The sequence below is a fragment of the Salmo salar genome, chromosome 19 (genome assembly GCF_965601325.2).
Source record: "Salmo salar chromosome 19, fSalSal1, whole genome shotgun sequence".
In the NCBI taxonomy this organism is placed as follows: Eukaryota; Metazoa; Chordata; class Actinopteri; order Salmoniformes; family Salmonidae; genus Salmo; species Salmo salar.
Window position 1 is genome coordinate 15,470,762 of NC_138309.1, and position 16,907 is coordinate 15,487,668.

Genomic DNA, 16,907 nt, shown 5'->3' on the forward strand with positions numbered 1-16,907 from the left:
TGCTGCTCCAGTTCCAACTGTTCTGCCTGCAGCTATGGAACCCTGACCTGTTCGCCGGACGTGCTACCTGTCCCAGACCTGTTGTCCCAGACCTGCTGGAACCCTGACCTATTCACCGGACGTGCTACATGTCCCAGACCTGCTGTTTTCAACTCTCTAGAGACAGCAGGAGCGGTAGAGATACTCTCAAAGATCGGCTATGAAATTGCCAACTGACACTTACTCTTGTGTTACTGACTTGTTGCACCCTCGACAACTACTATGATTATTATTATTTGACAATGCTGGTCATTTATGAACATTTGAACATCTAGGCCATGTGGTGTTATAATCTCCACCCGGCACAGCCAGAAGAGGACTGGCCACCCCTCATAGCCTGGTTCCTCTCTAGGTTTCTTCCTAGGTTTTGGCCTTTCTAGGGAGTTTTTCCTAGCCACCGTGCTTCTACACCTGCATTGCTTGCTGTTTGGGGTTTTAGGCTGGGTTTCTGTACAGCACTTTGTGATATCAGCTGATGTAAGAAGGGCTATATAAATAAATAAATAAATAAATAAAATAAAAAAACTTTGAGGAAGCAACACTGAAGCATGCATGAGAGCACCAGCTGTTCCGGATGACTGTGTGATAACGCTCTCAGTAGCCGATGTGAGCAAGACCTTTATACAGGTCAACATTCACAAGGCCGCGGGGCCAGACGGATTGCCAGGACGTGTGCTCCAAGCATGTGCGGGGCCAACTGGCAAGTGTCTTCACTGACATTTTCAAACTCTCCCTGACCGAGTCTGTAATACCCACATGTTTCAAGCAGACCACCATAGTCCCTGTGCCCAAGGAAGGGAAAGGTAACCTGGCTAAATGATTACCTCCCCATAGCACTCACGTAATTAGCCATGAAGTGCTTTGAAAGGCTGGTCATGGCTCACATCAACAGCATCATCCCAGATACCCTAGACCCACTCCAATTTGCATACCGCCCCAACAGATCCACTGCCCTTTCTCACATGTACAAAAGGAACACCTATGTGAGCATGCTGTTAATTGACTACAGCTCAGCATTCAACACAATAGTGCCCACAAAGCTAATCACTATGCTAAGGACCCTGTGACTCAACACCTCCATCTGAAACTGGATCCTGGACTTCTTGAAGGGCCGCCCCCAGGTGGTAAGGGTAGGCAACAACATGTCTGCCACGCTGATCCTCAACACTGGGGCCCCTCAGGGGTGTGTGCTTAGTCCCCTCTTGTACACCCTGTTCACCTTACGACCTCGAGAGCATCCTGACCGGTTACATCACCGCCTGGTATGGCAACTGCTCGGCATCTGACCATAAGGCGCGACAGAGGGTAGTATGTACGGCCCAGTACATCACTGGGGCCAAGCTTCCTGCCATCTGGGACCTATATATTAGGCGGAGTCAGAAAAAAGGCAAAAATATTGTCAAAGACTCCAGTCACCCAAGTCATAGAGTGTTTTCTCTGCTACCGCACGGCAAGCGGTACCGGAGCGCCAAGTCTAGGACCAAAAGGCTCCCATACCCCCAAGCCATAAGACTGCTGAACAATTAATCCAATGGCCACCCGTACTATTTACATTGACACCCCCCCCTCCATTCGTTTTTTACACTGCTGCTACTTGCTGTTTATTATCTATGTATAGTCACTTCACCTCGACCTCTATGTACAAATTAACTTGAATAACCTGTACCCCCGCACATTGACTCAGTACCGGTACCCCCTGTATAAAGCCTCTTTAATGTAATTTTATTGTGTTACTTTTTAATTATGTTTTACTTTTGTTGATTTGGTCAATATTTTCTTAACTCTTTCTTGAACTGCACTGTTGGTTAAGGGCTTGTAAGCATTTCACGGTAAGGTCTACACCTGTTGTATTCGGCACATGTGACAAATAAAGTTTGATTTGAAAACCCCCATACCATTTCATTACTCCCCTTACAAAAAAACTTGTGAAAGTTTTCACATGTTGAGCTGACATGTTTACATGTGAAAACAAAAGAGAAACATGTGAGGTTAGTTGTTCACATGTGAAACCATTAAACACCACCTTTTCACATGTGAAGAGAATAACATGTTTTCACCTCACATGTGAATTGTAGTTTCACATGTAGAAAACTTCACATGTGAAAATAACATTTTCACTTTCACATGTGAAAAACTTTTACGTGAAAATGTACCTCTCACATATGAAATTGCATTTTCACAACTGAAGAATATTCACATTTGAAAATAGAATTTTTAGTTTTCAAATGTTGTCACGTGTCATCTCACGGTATCCCATGTTGAAATGTTGCATCCCCATCTTGTCACATTTATTTCACATGAGATCATGTTTTCACGTGTAGCTTCATGTTAACATGTCGCATTTACATGTCACATGTTATGACATTAACTTCACATAAGATCATGTTTTCACGTGTAGCTTCATGTTAACACGTCGCATTTACATGTCACATGTTATGACATTAACTTCACATAAGATCATGTGATCACGTGATATTTATTTGTTTTTCCTCAAGGGGAATTTTTGCTAATATTTTTCTGTCACTGCTGTAACCGACTTGAGCTGGTTACACCGACCCCTCTCTCACATTTATTACAGTTTGTATGTTCTGTTACACTAACATGAGTCTGGTATTTATGTCATTGTAGGAGTGTTACTGATGGAACACTGTGTTGTATTGGTCCCCTGCTACACTAATGGTATTCTGGTCAGTGGCCACACTCAGACAGGACTCCTAACACAGCAGAGCAGAGTCTTTTGAAGCTCATTTTGGAGTGGAGTAATTTACTAATTGTGTGTCAGCACTGATGTCTGTGGATGTCCATCAGGGGCAGGAACAGCTGATCACACTAACATAGGGACAGAGGGGTGAGGGACAGACTCACACTGACTGAGTGAAGAGGTTTAACATGTACCATTTATCATTGTGTTGCAGTAGTGTTTTTGAGATTGTATACAGTCTGTCTGTCTGTCTGTCTGTCTGTCTGTCTGTCTGTCTGTCTGTCTGTCTGTCTGTCTGTCTGTCTGTCTGTCTGTCTGTCTGTCTGTCTGTCTGTCTGTCTGTCGTCTGTCTGTCTGTCTGTCTGTCGTCTGTCTGTCTGTCTGTCTGTCTGTCTGTCTGTCTGTCTGTCTGTCTGTCTGTCTGTGTGTGTGTGTGTGTGTGTGTGGGAATTGAGCCATTGTTTTGGCATTGGTATGCTGGCAGGCACATGGTTGAGCAGCTCCACTGTGACATGCTCATATGCAGCTGAGGGGGCTGAGAGAGAGAGAGAGAGAGAGAGAGAGAGAGAGAGAGAGGAGAGAGAGAGAAGAATGAGTGAGTGAGTGAGTGAGAGAGAGAGAGAAGAATGAGAGAGAGAGAGAGAGAGAGAGAGAGAGAGAGAGAGAGAGAGAGAGAGAGAGAGAGAGAGAGCGAGCGCGAGCAGCGGCATTCCACTAGTCAGAGCTAACCCTATCTCAACCCCCAGCCTACCTGCAATCTTCTCACAGACACAGTGATGCAGGATTCCACCACGCTGTGCTGAGAGTGAGCTCCTTCTGCTTCTGACACACCACACATCACACAACTCTCTTCTCAGCCAAACACAACCGGTGAGTCTCTACCTTTTCTGTGTTGGTTTTTCTGTGCTTATTGGGCTGTTCATTTCTGGATCTGGCTTTTTGCTTGTTTCTAGTAGAGGTACTAGAAGCATGTTTTCTGTAAGTGGACTTTTGGGATGGCTCATACTGTTAGCATCATAGGACTGCAACTGGTAGTATCCTGATTCTGTTCTTCAGTTTGGTTCAAATATAAAGACAACACAGCCGAACTGTTTCTCTGGTTCGTGAGGTGGCTAGCTAACTGCACTGTTGTTGTTCCTGGTATAAAAAGATCATGCCAAGGGGTCTCTTGATTGAGTAATCTTTTAATCTGTGTAATCCTGGACATTTGTGCTCCGCCGTCCGATTCTCCCAATGGGGGGTCTCTCAATCGTCTGTCAGTCTAATTTAAGGGGTCTGGGCATTAAGCAAAAACACTTTCCTTTCTAGACACAATCTGAAAGCCCGAAGAGTCACCATCTAACTAACTGGACCAGAAGTAACTAACATAGTTCCTCTCCACTTAGTAGTTTAGTAGTTTCTCCATCCATTTACTACTGGATGGGAATGTCTTTACGTTTTAGATAATGCATTGTGGATATTGTCCATGACAAGTACACAGACACAAATACACTAAGAAAACATTAACACCCACACACACGCAAATGTGCGCAAACAAACACACAAATCACCTCCTTACTCTGTACACCCACATACTGAATCTCATCACCTTAGAGAGATTCTGTAGTTGAGTGAAGAAAATGACTTTATAGAAACGGTATTACATGGATTTTGGTACTGTTCTCATAGCCCAAAGAGCTATGAAGCCGTCATTATAAATAAGAATTTGTTCTTAACTGGCTTGCCTAGTTAATTAAAGGTAAAAAACATGTTTTAAAAAAAAAGAGTGCTGGTGTTCATGCTAGTTGAGATGGTAAAGGGTGTACTGTAGTATAAGGGACAGTCTACAGCCAGTGGTAAATGTAAATGTATCTAACCACAAACAGTGTTCTTCATTCTAGTTAACACGACATGTTGAAGCTGCAATATGTTACTTTTTGGGCAACCCGACCAAATTCACATAGAAATGTGAGTTATAGATATGTCATTCTCATTGAACGCAAGTCTAAGAAGCGGTAGATCTGTTCTATGTGTGCTATTTTTATGCTCCCCATTTTTAAATTCAGTTTTTGCGTCTTTTACTTTCGGTTTGGCACATTAGCTTCAATCAGCTGAAAATACAATATTTTTGGTTATGGAAAATATATTTCACAGCAGTTTAGATGGCACAGTGATTCTCTACACAATGACTGCTGATTTGGTCACATCAACTGAAACTATTCTAATTTTAGCAAGCAGAAAATGGCTGAGCGATTTCTGCATATTGCACCTTTAAGTACAGTACATTCTTAGAAAAAATGGTTCCAAAAGGGTTCTTCAGCTGACCCTATAGGATAATCTTTTTTGGTTCCAGGTAGAACCATTTTGGGTTCCATGTAAAACCATCTATGGAAAGGGTTCCACATGGAACCCAAAGGGGTTCTACCTGGAACCAAAAACGGTTCCTCAAAGGGTTATCCTATGGTGACAACCGAAGAATCCTTTGAGATTCTAGATAACACCTTTTTTGTAAGAGTGTACAGTACACTACTGCATATGGGTCAGTGTATCGCCAGTGGATCATGTAAATATATCTACTGTATGTCCAGTTTCCATGCTAGAGGCAGATGCTAGAGGAGCTCGATTGGGAACCCTAACCCTTAATCCAGTGATCAGATTAGGGATGAGAGATTACAAGGTGTGTCTCTCTGGACTGTGACGGTGGCCAGTCTGAGATAGCTGGGGATCAGGTTATTGTGGCTAGAACACATAATTAAATAGAACACACCTACGTCTCTCCTAACATTTATTCCAATTGAATGTATTATTGACCAACATGGCTGATATGATCTGCACATTTTCGAGCTTTGCAGGTCTATGCCATCAATCTAGTGAATTATAGGACCTCTATAAGTCAACTGGCCTCTCACCATGCAGACCCATCTCATTAGAGAATGTCAGTATGTAACTAACGTTATACATCATTATAGAGGCATTTAACTATGATTTTAGATTATTATAGCAGCAGATAACTTGACATATTCGAATGAGCCCATGCTACACTGGACAAACAGTATGCTCACAAATGGGTTAAAACTCTAATTTAATAAAGGAATTTATTGTTTAACATTTGACTAGCTGTGTGCTTTGGTTACAGGTTTTCAATGTGATCATATACTGCATAGCTATTGTACAGACAATGAACCATTGTGATATGATTTATAACAATATTTGGAAATTGAGTGGTACCACATTGCCAATATTACTGTATATTAGCCAACTGTATTACATCAGATGTCTCCCTCCCTGTGGTTGCAGTATCTGATTGGCTGAGTAGTGACCAAGGGGTTAGGGGTTAAAGATCAGTGTGTACATGATTGACTTGTCGCTGGTGGTTTGTCTAGATCCTATGTGCTCTTAGCAGCTACGTCACCTGCTGGAAACCTTCACCTCAAACAAGCCGCAACATACATATGCTGACATACACACACTCACACACACTGTGACTTGCTGGTAACAGTACAGCTGTGAGAGAGGTCTCTATTTTGAGCCTGGCTGGATCAGGGTAGAGAGGAGCACGCTATAGTGCCAACAGGTGGGGCAACGCTAACCGCCTCGACCTTCTGTAGCCTCCCTCTCTGTCCACGATAGCTGTCTTGTCTTAGCTCCTGTAAGCTGTGGCTTCAGGTTACGAGGACAATAATGAAGCATGTGTGTGTTTGTGTGTGTGTGTCTCCCCAATTGGTAACGTGCATGTGAACGTGTGTGTGTAAGTGGGTTGGATGAGTGTGTATGTGGGAGATGGAGGGATGCAATATAGGCCAGTGTGTGTATTTGCTGAAGGATGTCCATCTCCAGGTTGTGTGTGTGTATGGTGGAGACATGTCTCTATTTCAGCATACTGTATGTACAGTGCAGTGTATGTGAGGTTACATCTGTGACTAACACTGCACTCCTCTTCAGTCCCATATCGCCACCCACTCCTGCCTTCTCTCCATTTCCCAGTGTGTCTAATTTGCTGGTTATATAAATAAGATCCATAGACATTGTGTATGGCAGGTTTTACATAAAGATCCTATAATTCAATAGAATTATTCAACATAATTGTGATTCTAGTTAATTCTATAGGCTTGCATTTCAACTGCTCCCATTACAGGCCTGAGTAGCATCGTCACATACAGATATAGCTTTCTATAGAGCACATCTCTGACAGATCACATGGTTAGGAAGAATTCAATGGCCTAATACCTATATGTGTCAACGCCTAATACTCACTTACACTGTGGGATATGTTTAGTCTGGACTGGTTTTCAGGGCATCGATCTGAAAGCTAGTTAGGCTGTTACCGATCTGTTAGTCTAATGGTAACCTAATTACCAATCTAATATCCTACCCAGGCTAGGGCTGCAGGTTAGCTGAAAGAACTACACTGTCACTGGATACTGGGGCCCAGAGTTGATCCTGGTCCGGTCATGTGGTCAGGGAAAACAAGTCGTGATGGCGTCAATCGAACACTGGTCCAGATATGAGTTGTATGCTATAGAACAGGCAAATAGACCTGGGACACCAGGTGGGTGCAATTAATGATCAGGCAGAACAGCAATACTCCAGACCTCCAAGCACGGATTAAATACCTGCTATAGAGAAGAAACTGTTCCTGATATATGTTGGAGGTTATTAGGCTACAGAGGGGTCGGCGTCAGAATGTCTGTGTCTGATGTTGCTGCAATTAGTGTGGAGCATGGCAATAATTACGTTGAGAATACACACACTTTCATGTGCGCGGACAACCACTCTCACACACACACTCGCACAAACATGTAAGCACACTGGGCAGTACGTGCTGCATTGTTCATGTGTGTATGGAATGCATATGAAGTCTGCAGCCGTGTGGTATCATGGTGTATTATATTTCATAGACATAGTGACAAGGCCCAGTTAAAGGTGGACACGGTGACATTTGAGTAATCCAGGTGCTAACTGAAATGTGAACTTCGCTGCCACACAAATAAACTTCCTTGGTCATTTGACATGAGACTTCTCACTTTCCCTCATATTTTGGGGATTTCAATTCATATCTGGCATATGTAGATAAAATTCCCTATAATTGTAGATGCTGACATTTAAAAAATGCTTCAACATAGTGTCTAAAAGAATTCAACTCCTAGAGAAAAAAGGGTCAGCTTTAAAAGCAGTCTGTAATGAACACAATGTGAGACAGAGAGCTGGTTTCAAGCGCAGGGCGCAGCAGGTGTTTATTGGTAAAGGACCACAGGAGGAGGCAGGTAGCTGGGTCCAGGGGCAGGCAGAAGGTCATACACAGGGAGTCCAAAAGGGCAACAGTACCGGCAGGGAAAAGGCTAGTAAAGTAGTCCGCGAGATCAGGCATTAGGTAGATCATTCACAGGAAAACCCGACACTCTGAAAGACGTGTGTCACAAAACAAACAATACCTCAGTGATGGGGTGCAAAGAAGTGAACTAAATAGTGTGTGATAATGACATACAGGTGTGTGAACAGGTGATTAGAATTCAGGTAATTGGGATCTGGAGAGTGAGCTGCGTTCAGGGGATCTAGGTGTTTGAGGGTGTGAGTTGGAAGCAGACGTTACAGTACCCCTCCTCCACGGGCGGTTCTTAACAGCCTAGGAAGCTGAGCAGGGAGCCTCCCCCGGGGGCATGGAGCTGGGCGGTCAGGACAGTTACTTTGGAAAGCCAGGATCATGGCTGGGTCGAGGATGTCCTGGACGGGGACCCAGGACCGTTCTTCGGGTCCGTACCTCTCCCAATCTGGTCAAGGAGGGCTCGGACGGAATAAGCCGATGCACCGCCGACGTCAAATGGAGAGGGTGCGCCACAGGAGGATGGAGAGGGCTGTACCTCACAAGGGACACATGGAAGGATGAGGAGATCCGGTAATGGTGGGGCAACTGGAGACAGTAGGTGACAGGATTGATGTGGTGTGTTATTTTGAAGGGACCAATGAACCAGGGACTGAACTTTTTGCAGGGGTCACAAAGTCGGATGTCCCGGGTAGAGAGCCACACCCGTTGCCCAGGGCGGAAGAGTGGAGTAGGTTGGCGACACCGGTCAGTGAACCGTTTCTGGGAGAGGGAAGCGTGATGGAGGTGCCGATTTGCGGTCTCCCAAACCTGCTCGCTCCATCGAAACCACTCATCCATGGCAGGCACAGTTCTGGGCTCTGTCTCCCATGGGAACACGGGGGGTTGGTATCCGAGGACACTGAAAAGGAGTGAGATGGAGTGAGGAATGCACCAGCAAGTTCTGTGCGTATTCAGCCCAGGCTAGATAGTGACTCCGCTCGTGTGGTTGGTGGGTGCAGTGTTGGCGAAGGTACTTCTCTATTTCCTGATTCAGGCTTTCCGTCTGCCCGTTGGTTTGGGGATGGTATCCCGAGGATAGGCTGATGGAGACCCCCAGTTGGTCGCAGAAGGCTCACCACACACTGGAGATGAACTGGGGTCCCTGATCCGAAGCGATGTCTTCCGGGATCCCTTACAGACGAAACACCTGTTGGAACATGGACTCAGCCATTTCCATGGCATTAGGTAGATGCGGAAGGGGGATGAGTCGGCACATCTTCCATTACAACTAAAATAGTCATGAAGCCCAAAGAGTCTGGCAGATCTGTGAGGAAATCCATGGCGATGTGGGACCATGATCGGTGTGGTGTAGGTAAAGGCTCGAGCTCACCGGTAGGTAGTTGGTGAGGGCTCTTTGCCCAATTACAGACGGGACAGGAAAGAACGTAAATCTCAGATGTCGGCTGTTAGGGATGACCACCAGAACTTGTGTGTCAGTAGCTCCGTGGTTCGGGTGATTCCGGGATGGCCAGAATTCAGCGAGGTATGGCACCACTGCATTAGTTGGGGTCTGACGGATGCAGGTCTTGCCTGCAGGGGTGTCGGGAGGTGCTGGGTCATGGCGTAGGGCCTCTTGGACAGCTGCTTGGATTTCCCACTGTATGGGTCCCACGACACAAGCAGGATGGGCTCGGGAGCTGGGTTAGAGGAAGGGGCGTCAAATAAATGGGATAAGGAATTAGCCTTCACATTTTTCTTGCCGGGCAGGTAGGTGCTGGTGAAGTTGAATCGGGTGAAGAGTGCCCAGAGAGCCTGTCTGGGTTTGAGCTCTTAGCACTTCTTAAGCACTCCAAATTGCAGTGGTCGGTAAGGACAAGGAATGGGTGATGAGCTCCCTCTAACCAGTGGCGCCACTCTTCAATAGCCAGCTTAATGGCGAGGAGCTCTCGGTTTCCGACCTCATAGTTCCTCTCATCGGTTGACAGTTTCTTGGAAAAGAAGCCAAATGGGTGTAATTTGGGAGGTGTCCCAACCCGTTGAGAGAGAACCGCTCCCACACCAACTTTGGATGCATTCACCTCCAGAACAAAAGGAAGGGTAGGATTTGGCTGCCTAAGGGTGGGTGCAGAGGTGAAGAGGCGTTTCAAGGTCTCAAATGCGGTGTCAGTCCATTGGAGGGTATGGGTTTTTTGACTGGTGAGAGCTGAGAGAAGAGCGGTTGTGCTGCTGCAGTTTTGGATGAACCGGCGGTAGTAGCTGGAGAATCCTAGGAAGTGTTGTAGTTCCTTTACGGTGGTAGGTTTGGGCCAGTTAATCACGGCCGTGACTTTGCCTTCATCCATGTTGACCTCTCCTGGTGTCAGCACAAACCCTAGGAAGGTTACCGTAGTAACGTGAAAGGCACTCTTCTCAGCCTTGACATAAAGATGCTGGTCCTGTAGCCATTGGAGGACCTGTTGCACATGCACATGTCTTCTGCAAGGGAGTGAGAGTAGATCAAGATATCAATGTACACGATGAAGAACTGGTTGATCATGTCCTGGAAAACTTCATTCATGAAGACTGGAAGACTGCGGGAGCATTGGTGAAACCGTAGGGCATAACCAGGTATTCATAGTGACCCCTAGCGGTGATGAACGCCATCTTCCACTCATCCCCACTTCGGATACGGACCAGGTTGTAAGCACTACGTAGGTCCAGTTTGGAGTAGATGGTAGCCTGTCCAACTTGGTCTAGTGCAGCCGGAATCAGAGGAAGAGGGAAGCAATTCTTGATGGTAAGGTCATTGAGGGGTTGGTAATCTAAGCAGGGACAGAGACTACCTTGCTTTTTTTTTACAAAAAAAGAAACTGGATGCAGCCGGAGACGTGGATGGACGGATGAATCCCATAGTGAGAGCCTCTCCTATATAGGTGTCCATAGCCTCATTCTCTGGAATGGACAAGGGGTAGGTCCGACCCTTAGGGGGCAATTCCCCAGGAAGGAGGTCGATCGCGCAGTCCTCCGGGTGATGAGGGGGCAGAAGAAACGCCTTTTTCTTGCTAAAGACACTCAGGAACTGGGCATATACAGGTGGGATGTGGGTTGGAATGGCAGACCCCGATCCTTCTATAGAGGTGGCTCGACAGGGTAGACTGAAGCAGTTCTTAAAACAAGCGGGAAAACATGACAGGAGTTCGCCTTGCCACCAGGAGATAGCAGGGTCGTGAAGGCTTAGCCAGGGGTGACCAAGGATAAGGGGTTCTTTAGGTGAAGACAACACTATTAACTGAATGACCACAGAGTGAAGGAGGCCAATCTGAAGGGTGATACTTTCGGTCACGCCAGTCACAAGACCAGTTCCGAGAGGTTGTCCGTCCAGCGAATGAATCCTAAAGGGAGGATTAACAGGGATTAGCTTGACCCTTAACTGTTGTGCCAATTGTTTGTCAATTAAATATCCTGCAGCCCCCAAGTCCACTAGTCCCTCCACAAACTGAGTGACCCCATTAGCAGAAAGAAGAGCCGGGATCCCAAACTGCCTTTAGGTAATGTTCAAAAACGTAGAGGTGCTTACCTGGGAGGAAGTGGAGGGGTTGTGGTCACCCCTTCGTGGGGGGGGGGAATCAGACAGCTACTGAGTAGATGGTTACTCTCTCCATAATAGAGGCACAGGTTCACGTAACCTCCGGTGTCTCTCGGCAGGTATGAGAGGGGTGCGGCCGAGTTGCATGGGTTGGGGCTGTTGGACCGTGGTGGACGAGAGAAGGGCGTGGAGGACTCGCAGGCCATGGGCAACTGTATAGGTCTGCGGTCCACCAGTAGGTTGCCAATGGATATGGACATCCGGATGTATTGGTTTAGATCCGTTAAATCTCATCTGCAGGCCAGTTCAGTCTATAACTCCCGATTAAGACCACTCCGGTAGACTGTAAGGAGAGCTGGTTCACTATATCCACTGCGGGCAGCCATGGTACGGAACTCAAGGGCATACTCAGTGGTGGAGCGATGGCCCTGTCGCAGCACACGTAACAGGTCTCCGGTGTGACGACCTGAAACTGAATGGTCGAACACCTCCTTGAAGGGGGCATGGAAAAATGATTCAGAGGACAGATCAGAACTTTGAGCGGCCCACAGGGCTGTGACCCAATCCAGAGCTTTGCCTGTGAGGAGGGAGATGACGAAGTCCACCATGTCTTTGTCAGAGGTGAAGTCAGCAGGGTGACAGTCTATGTACAGGTTTTTCTGCATTGGAAATCCTTGACATTTCCCTGGGGAGCTGTTGTATTTATTAAGCATGGATATGGGGGGAGACGAACGAGAGGAGGCTGTGGCACCTGATATGGGTGAAACAGGAATGGACTGGCGAAGGAGGTTGCAGAGTTCATCGATTCGTTCCTCCTGTCAGGCCAGATGTAGCTGCAGCTCCGCTGGTGAGGTATTCTGTAATGAACACAAGGGGAGACAGAGAGCTGGTTTCAAGCACAGGGCGCAGCAGGTGTTTATTGTAAAGGACCACAGGAGGAGGCATGTAGCTGGGTCCAGGGGCAGGCAGAAGGTCATACACAGGGGGTCCAAAAGGGCAACAGTACCGGCAGGGAAAAGGCTAGTAACGTGGTCCGGGAGATCAGGCATTAGGTAGATCATTCACAGGAAACCCAGCCCTCTGAAAGACATGTGTCACAAAACAAACAATATATCACAGTGATGGGGTGCAAAGAACTGATCTAAATAGTGTGTGATAATGACATACAGGTGTGTGAACAGGTGATTGGGATCTGGAGCGTGAGCTGCGTTCAGGGAATCTATGTGTTTGAGGGTGTGAATTGGAAGCAGACATTACACAATCAGACGCTTTAGGAAAGCTGGAGACAGACAGACAGACAGACAGACAGACAGACAGACAGACAGACAGACAGACAGACAGACAGACAGATAGATAGATAGATAGATAGATAGATAGATAGATAGATAGATAGATAGATAGATAGATAGATAGATAGATAGATAGATAGATAGATAGATAGATAGATAGATAGATAGATAGATAGATAGATAGATAGATAGATAGATAGATAGATAGATAGATAGATAGATAGATAGATAGATAGATAGATAGATAGATAGATAGATAGATAGATAGATAGATAGATAGATAGATAGATAGATAGATAGATAGATAGATAGATAGATAGATAGATAGATAGATAGATAGATAGATAGATAGATAGATAGATAGATAGATAGATAGATAGATAGCCTACGGAAAGTATTCAGACCCCTTGACCTTTTCCACATATTGTTAAATTACAGCCTTATTCTAAAATAAAAAAATAAAAATGATCCCTCGGCAATCTACACACAATACCCCATAATGACAAAGTGAAAACAGGTTTTTCTCAATTTTGGCAAATGTATTAAAAATAAAAAACAGAAATACCTTCTTTACATAAGTAATGAGACCCTTTGCTATGAGACTCAAAATTGAGCTCAGGTGCATCCTGTTTAAATTGATAATGCTTGAGATGGCAGTGCATGTTAGAGCAAAAGCCAAGCCATGGGGTTGTCCATAGAGCTCCGAGACAGGATTGTGTCAAGGAACAGATCTGAAGAAGGGTACCAAAACATTTCTGCAGCATTAAAGGTCTCCAAGGACACAGTGGCCTCCATCATCCTGAAATGGAAGAAGTTTGGAACCACCAAGACTTCCTAGAGCTGGCTGCCCGGCCAAACTGAGCAATCAGGGGAGAAGGGCCTTGTTCAGAGAGGTGACCAAGAACCCGATGGTCACTCTGACAGAGCTCCAGAGTTCCTCTGTGGAGATGGGAGAACCTTCCAGAAGGACAACTATCTCTGCAGCACTCCACCAATCAGGCATTTATGGTATAGTGGCCAGACGGAAGCCACTCCTCAGTTACAGGAACATTACAGCCAAAAGGCACCTAAAGACTCTCAGACCATGAGAAACAAGATTCTCTGGTCTGATGAAACCAAGATTGAACACTTTGTTCTGATTGACAAGCGTCACATCTGAAGAAAACCTGGCATCATCCCTACAGTGAAGCATGGTGGTGGCAGCATCATGCTGTGGGGATATTTTTCAGTGGCAGGGACTGGGAGACTAGTCAGGATCGAAGCAAAGATGAACGGAGCAAAGTACCGAGAAATCCTTGATGAAAACCTACTCCAGAGCACTCAGGACCTCTGACTGGGGCGAAGGTTCACCGTCCAACAGGACAAAGACCCTATGCACACAGCAAAGACAACGCAGGAGTGGCTTTGGGACAAGTCTCTGAATGTCCTTGAGTGGCCCAGCCAGAGCCCAGACTTGAACCCGATCGAACATCTCTGGAGAGACCTGAAAATAGCTGTGCAGCAATGCTCCCCATCCAACCTGACAAAGCATAAGAGGATCTGCAGAGAAGAATGGGAGAAACTCCCCAAATACAGGTGTGCCAAGCTTGTAGCATCATACTCAAGAAGACTCGAGGCTGTAATCGCTGCCGAAGGTGCTTCAGCCAAGTACTTAGTAAAGGGTCTGAATACTTATGTAAATGTCACGCCCTGACCTGAGAGAGATGGTTTATTTCTCTATTTTGTTAGGTCAGGGTGTGGGGTGGGCATTCTATGTTTTGTATTTCTTTGTGTTGGGCCGAGTATGGTTCCTAATCAGAGGCAGCTGTCTATCGTTGTCTCTGATTAGGAATTATACTTAGGCAGCCTTTTCCCACCTGTGTTTTGTGGGTAGCTATTTTCTGTTTTGTTATCTGTTACCTGACAGAACTGTTGGCCGTTTATTTGTTATTTTGGCTTTAGTGTTCTGAGTTAAAATACATTTCATAATGAACACTTACCACGCTGCGCTTTGGTCCCCTTGCTCCCAACGACGGCCGTAACAGTAAATGTGATATTTTAGTTTTTACTTTCTATAAATTAGCCAAAATTATTATTTTTTAAATATTAAAAAATGTGGTTTTATCAGTATGGGGTATTGTGTGTAGGCTGATGAGGATTTTTTTTCTCCATTTAGAATAAGGCTGTAACGTAACAAAATAATTACAGAATGCGCTGTAGATAGATAGATAGATAGATAGATAGATAGATAGATAGATAGATAGATAGATAGATAGATAGATAGATAGATAGATAGATAGATAGATAGATAGATAGATAGATAGATAGATAGATAGATAGATAGATAGATAGATAGATAGATAGATAGATAGATAGATAGATAGATAGATAGATAGATAGATAGATAGATAGATAGATAGATAGATAGATAGATAGATAGATAGATAGATAGATGTAGGAATGGTTTTAAATGAAGGGAGCCCTGCCATAGACATGTGGGAGAGGAAATCTGTCCTTCGGCCTGTGAGAATATCTGGCCAGATACTTGGCCATCTAGTCATCTGTCTTCAGACGAAGAGAGAAATTAAGCCAAGGCCTCCACACACCTTATAAATCACACATCATATTTTTCCGGTTTCATCACGACTCTCAGCACCCGTCATTCCTATCTTAAGTTTCTGTGGTTTCAGAGGGAGCTTGCTACTAATGTGCCTTTTGAATACTGGGACACTATTTGCAGTTCCTCGGTTTACATGAGACTAAACCAGTCCAGTTCAGCTCTAATTTCTGCACAGTTATTATGATAGTCATATTGAACATTGTCTATTGTTACCAAACGATGCAATAGTAGGTATAATACAACAATAACTGTATGTGTTCTCCTTTTCTTATACAGTAGTAATGGCTGGAAATAAAGTAGCTATGTTTGGCCTGTGAGAAAGTCACTCAGTGTTGATTCTATTTAAATCTCTTCAAGGACACTGAATGATTGTTTTTAAAATCCCTTCCCTTTGGGGGATGTCAATGAATGTATTTCTAGTATATTTTATTATTCTGTCATTGTTTGTTTGGAACTCAATGTCATTGGAGGCTGCTGCCCGCCTTTCCATGGGGCCTGTTGTCAGGCAGCCATGCTATCTGATCCTGGCTGGGTCCATAGCTCAGGGATGTTATTTGAATGCCCCCTAACCTTGGAGTCCTGCCCTGACCTGCTTGAGGAAAGATATATCCTGCCTCCTGATGTGTTGATTTGAAGAGGGACAGAGTGAGCTGACTCCACACAATTAGTAACACATCAACATGAAATCACATGTGATAAACCCAGAGCTGAGCTGACTCATGATAGACAGCATGCAGGTAGAGCTCACGGCTCACTTTATCTTGAGGGGGATACTTTAGCAATAAGGTAGGAGGGGCTGTAGTACATGACGCAAAGAGATGTGCCTGGAAACAGCTGCTCAGTATGACACTTTAGCAGTTTATCTCTTTAAATACTCTATGGGCTGGTTTCCCAGACACAGATTAAGCCTAGTCCTTAAGACTAAACCCAGAGGTGCCTTATTGCTTTTATAAAACGGTTACCAAATATGACTAAAGTTTTTCCTGGTCAGGTGACATGGTGAAGAAAAACTCTGGGATCTTGCTATAGTTGATCATACAATGATGTCACGTCTCGGCACAACATACTTACTTTACAAGTTAATATCATCAATCCAACTTCAATTCAGATTGAAGTGTCCCATGGACAAAAGCTATATTTTCCCCCTTTAGTTTACTACATAACAGCACATCAGCCTTGGGGTCAAGTCAAAATCCTCCTAGGTCAGTTCCTCTCTCTGTTTGCATGGTGGGTGCCATGTCCTCTTTATCTGCAGTTATTTACTGTGATCACATCACGGTGCATGTAAAAAAATCTAGTAACGCTATGTCAGATTCCATACACAGGCCAGAGAGGCAAGTGTGTCTGCCTAACTGTTTGCCCCATCCCTTTTTAAACCAACCCCTCGCCTGGATAACTCTGCCATGTGACGTGTCACAGAGACATGCCTGTTA

The 16,907-nt window shown here is 45.1% G+C and overlaps 1 protein-coding gene across 3 annotated transcripts in view; it reads left to right on the top strand.

The window, feature by feature from the left end:
* Positions 1 to 3,378: 3,378 nt before the first annotated feature.
* palmdb (palmdelphin b) overlaps positions 3,379 to 16,907 on the top strand; it is a 43,217-nt gene continuing 29,688 nt past the window's right edge. The window contains exon 1 of one of the 3 annotated variants that reach the window (XM_014157393.3): positions 3,379 to 3,610. The gene's annotated coding sequence lies outside the window, so the exon portion shown is untranslated. The remainder of the gene's footprint in view (positions 3,611 to 16,907) is intronic. The other 2 variants (XM_014157397.3, XM_014157396.3) reach the window with 2 other exon arrangements.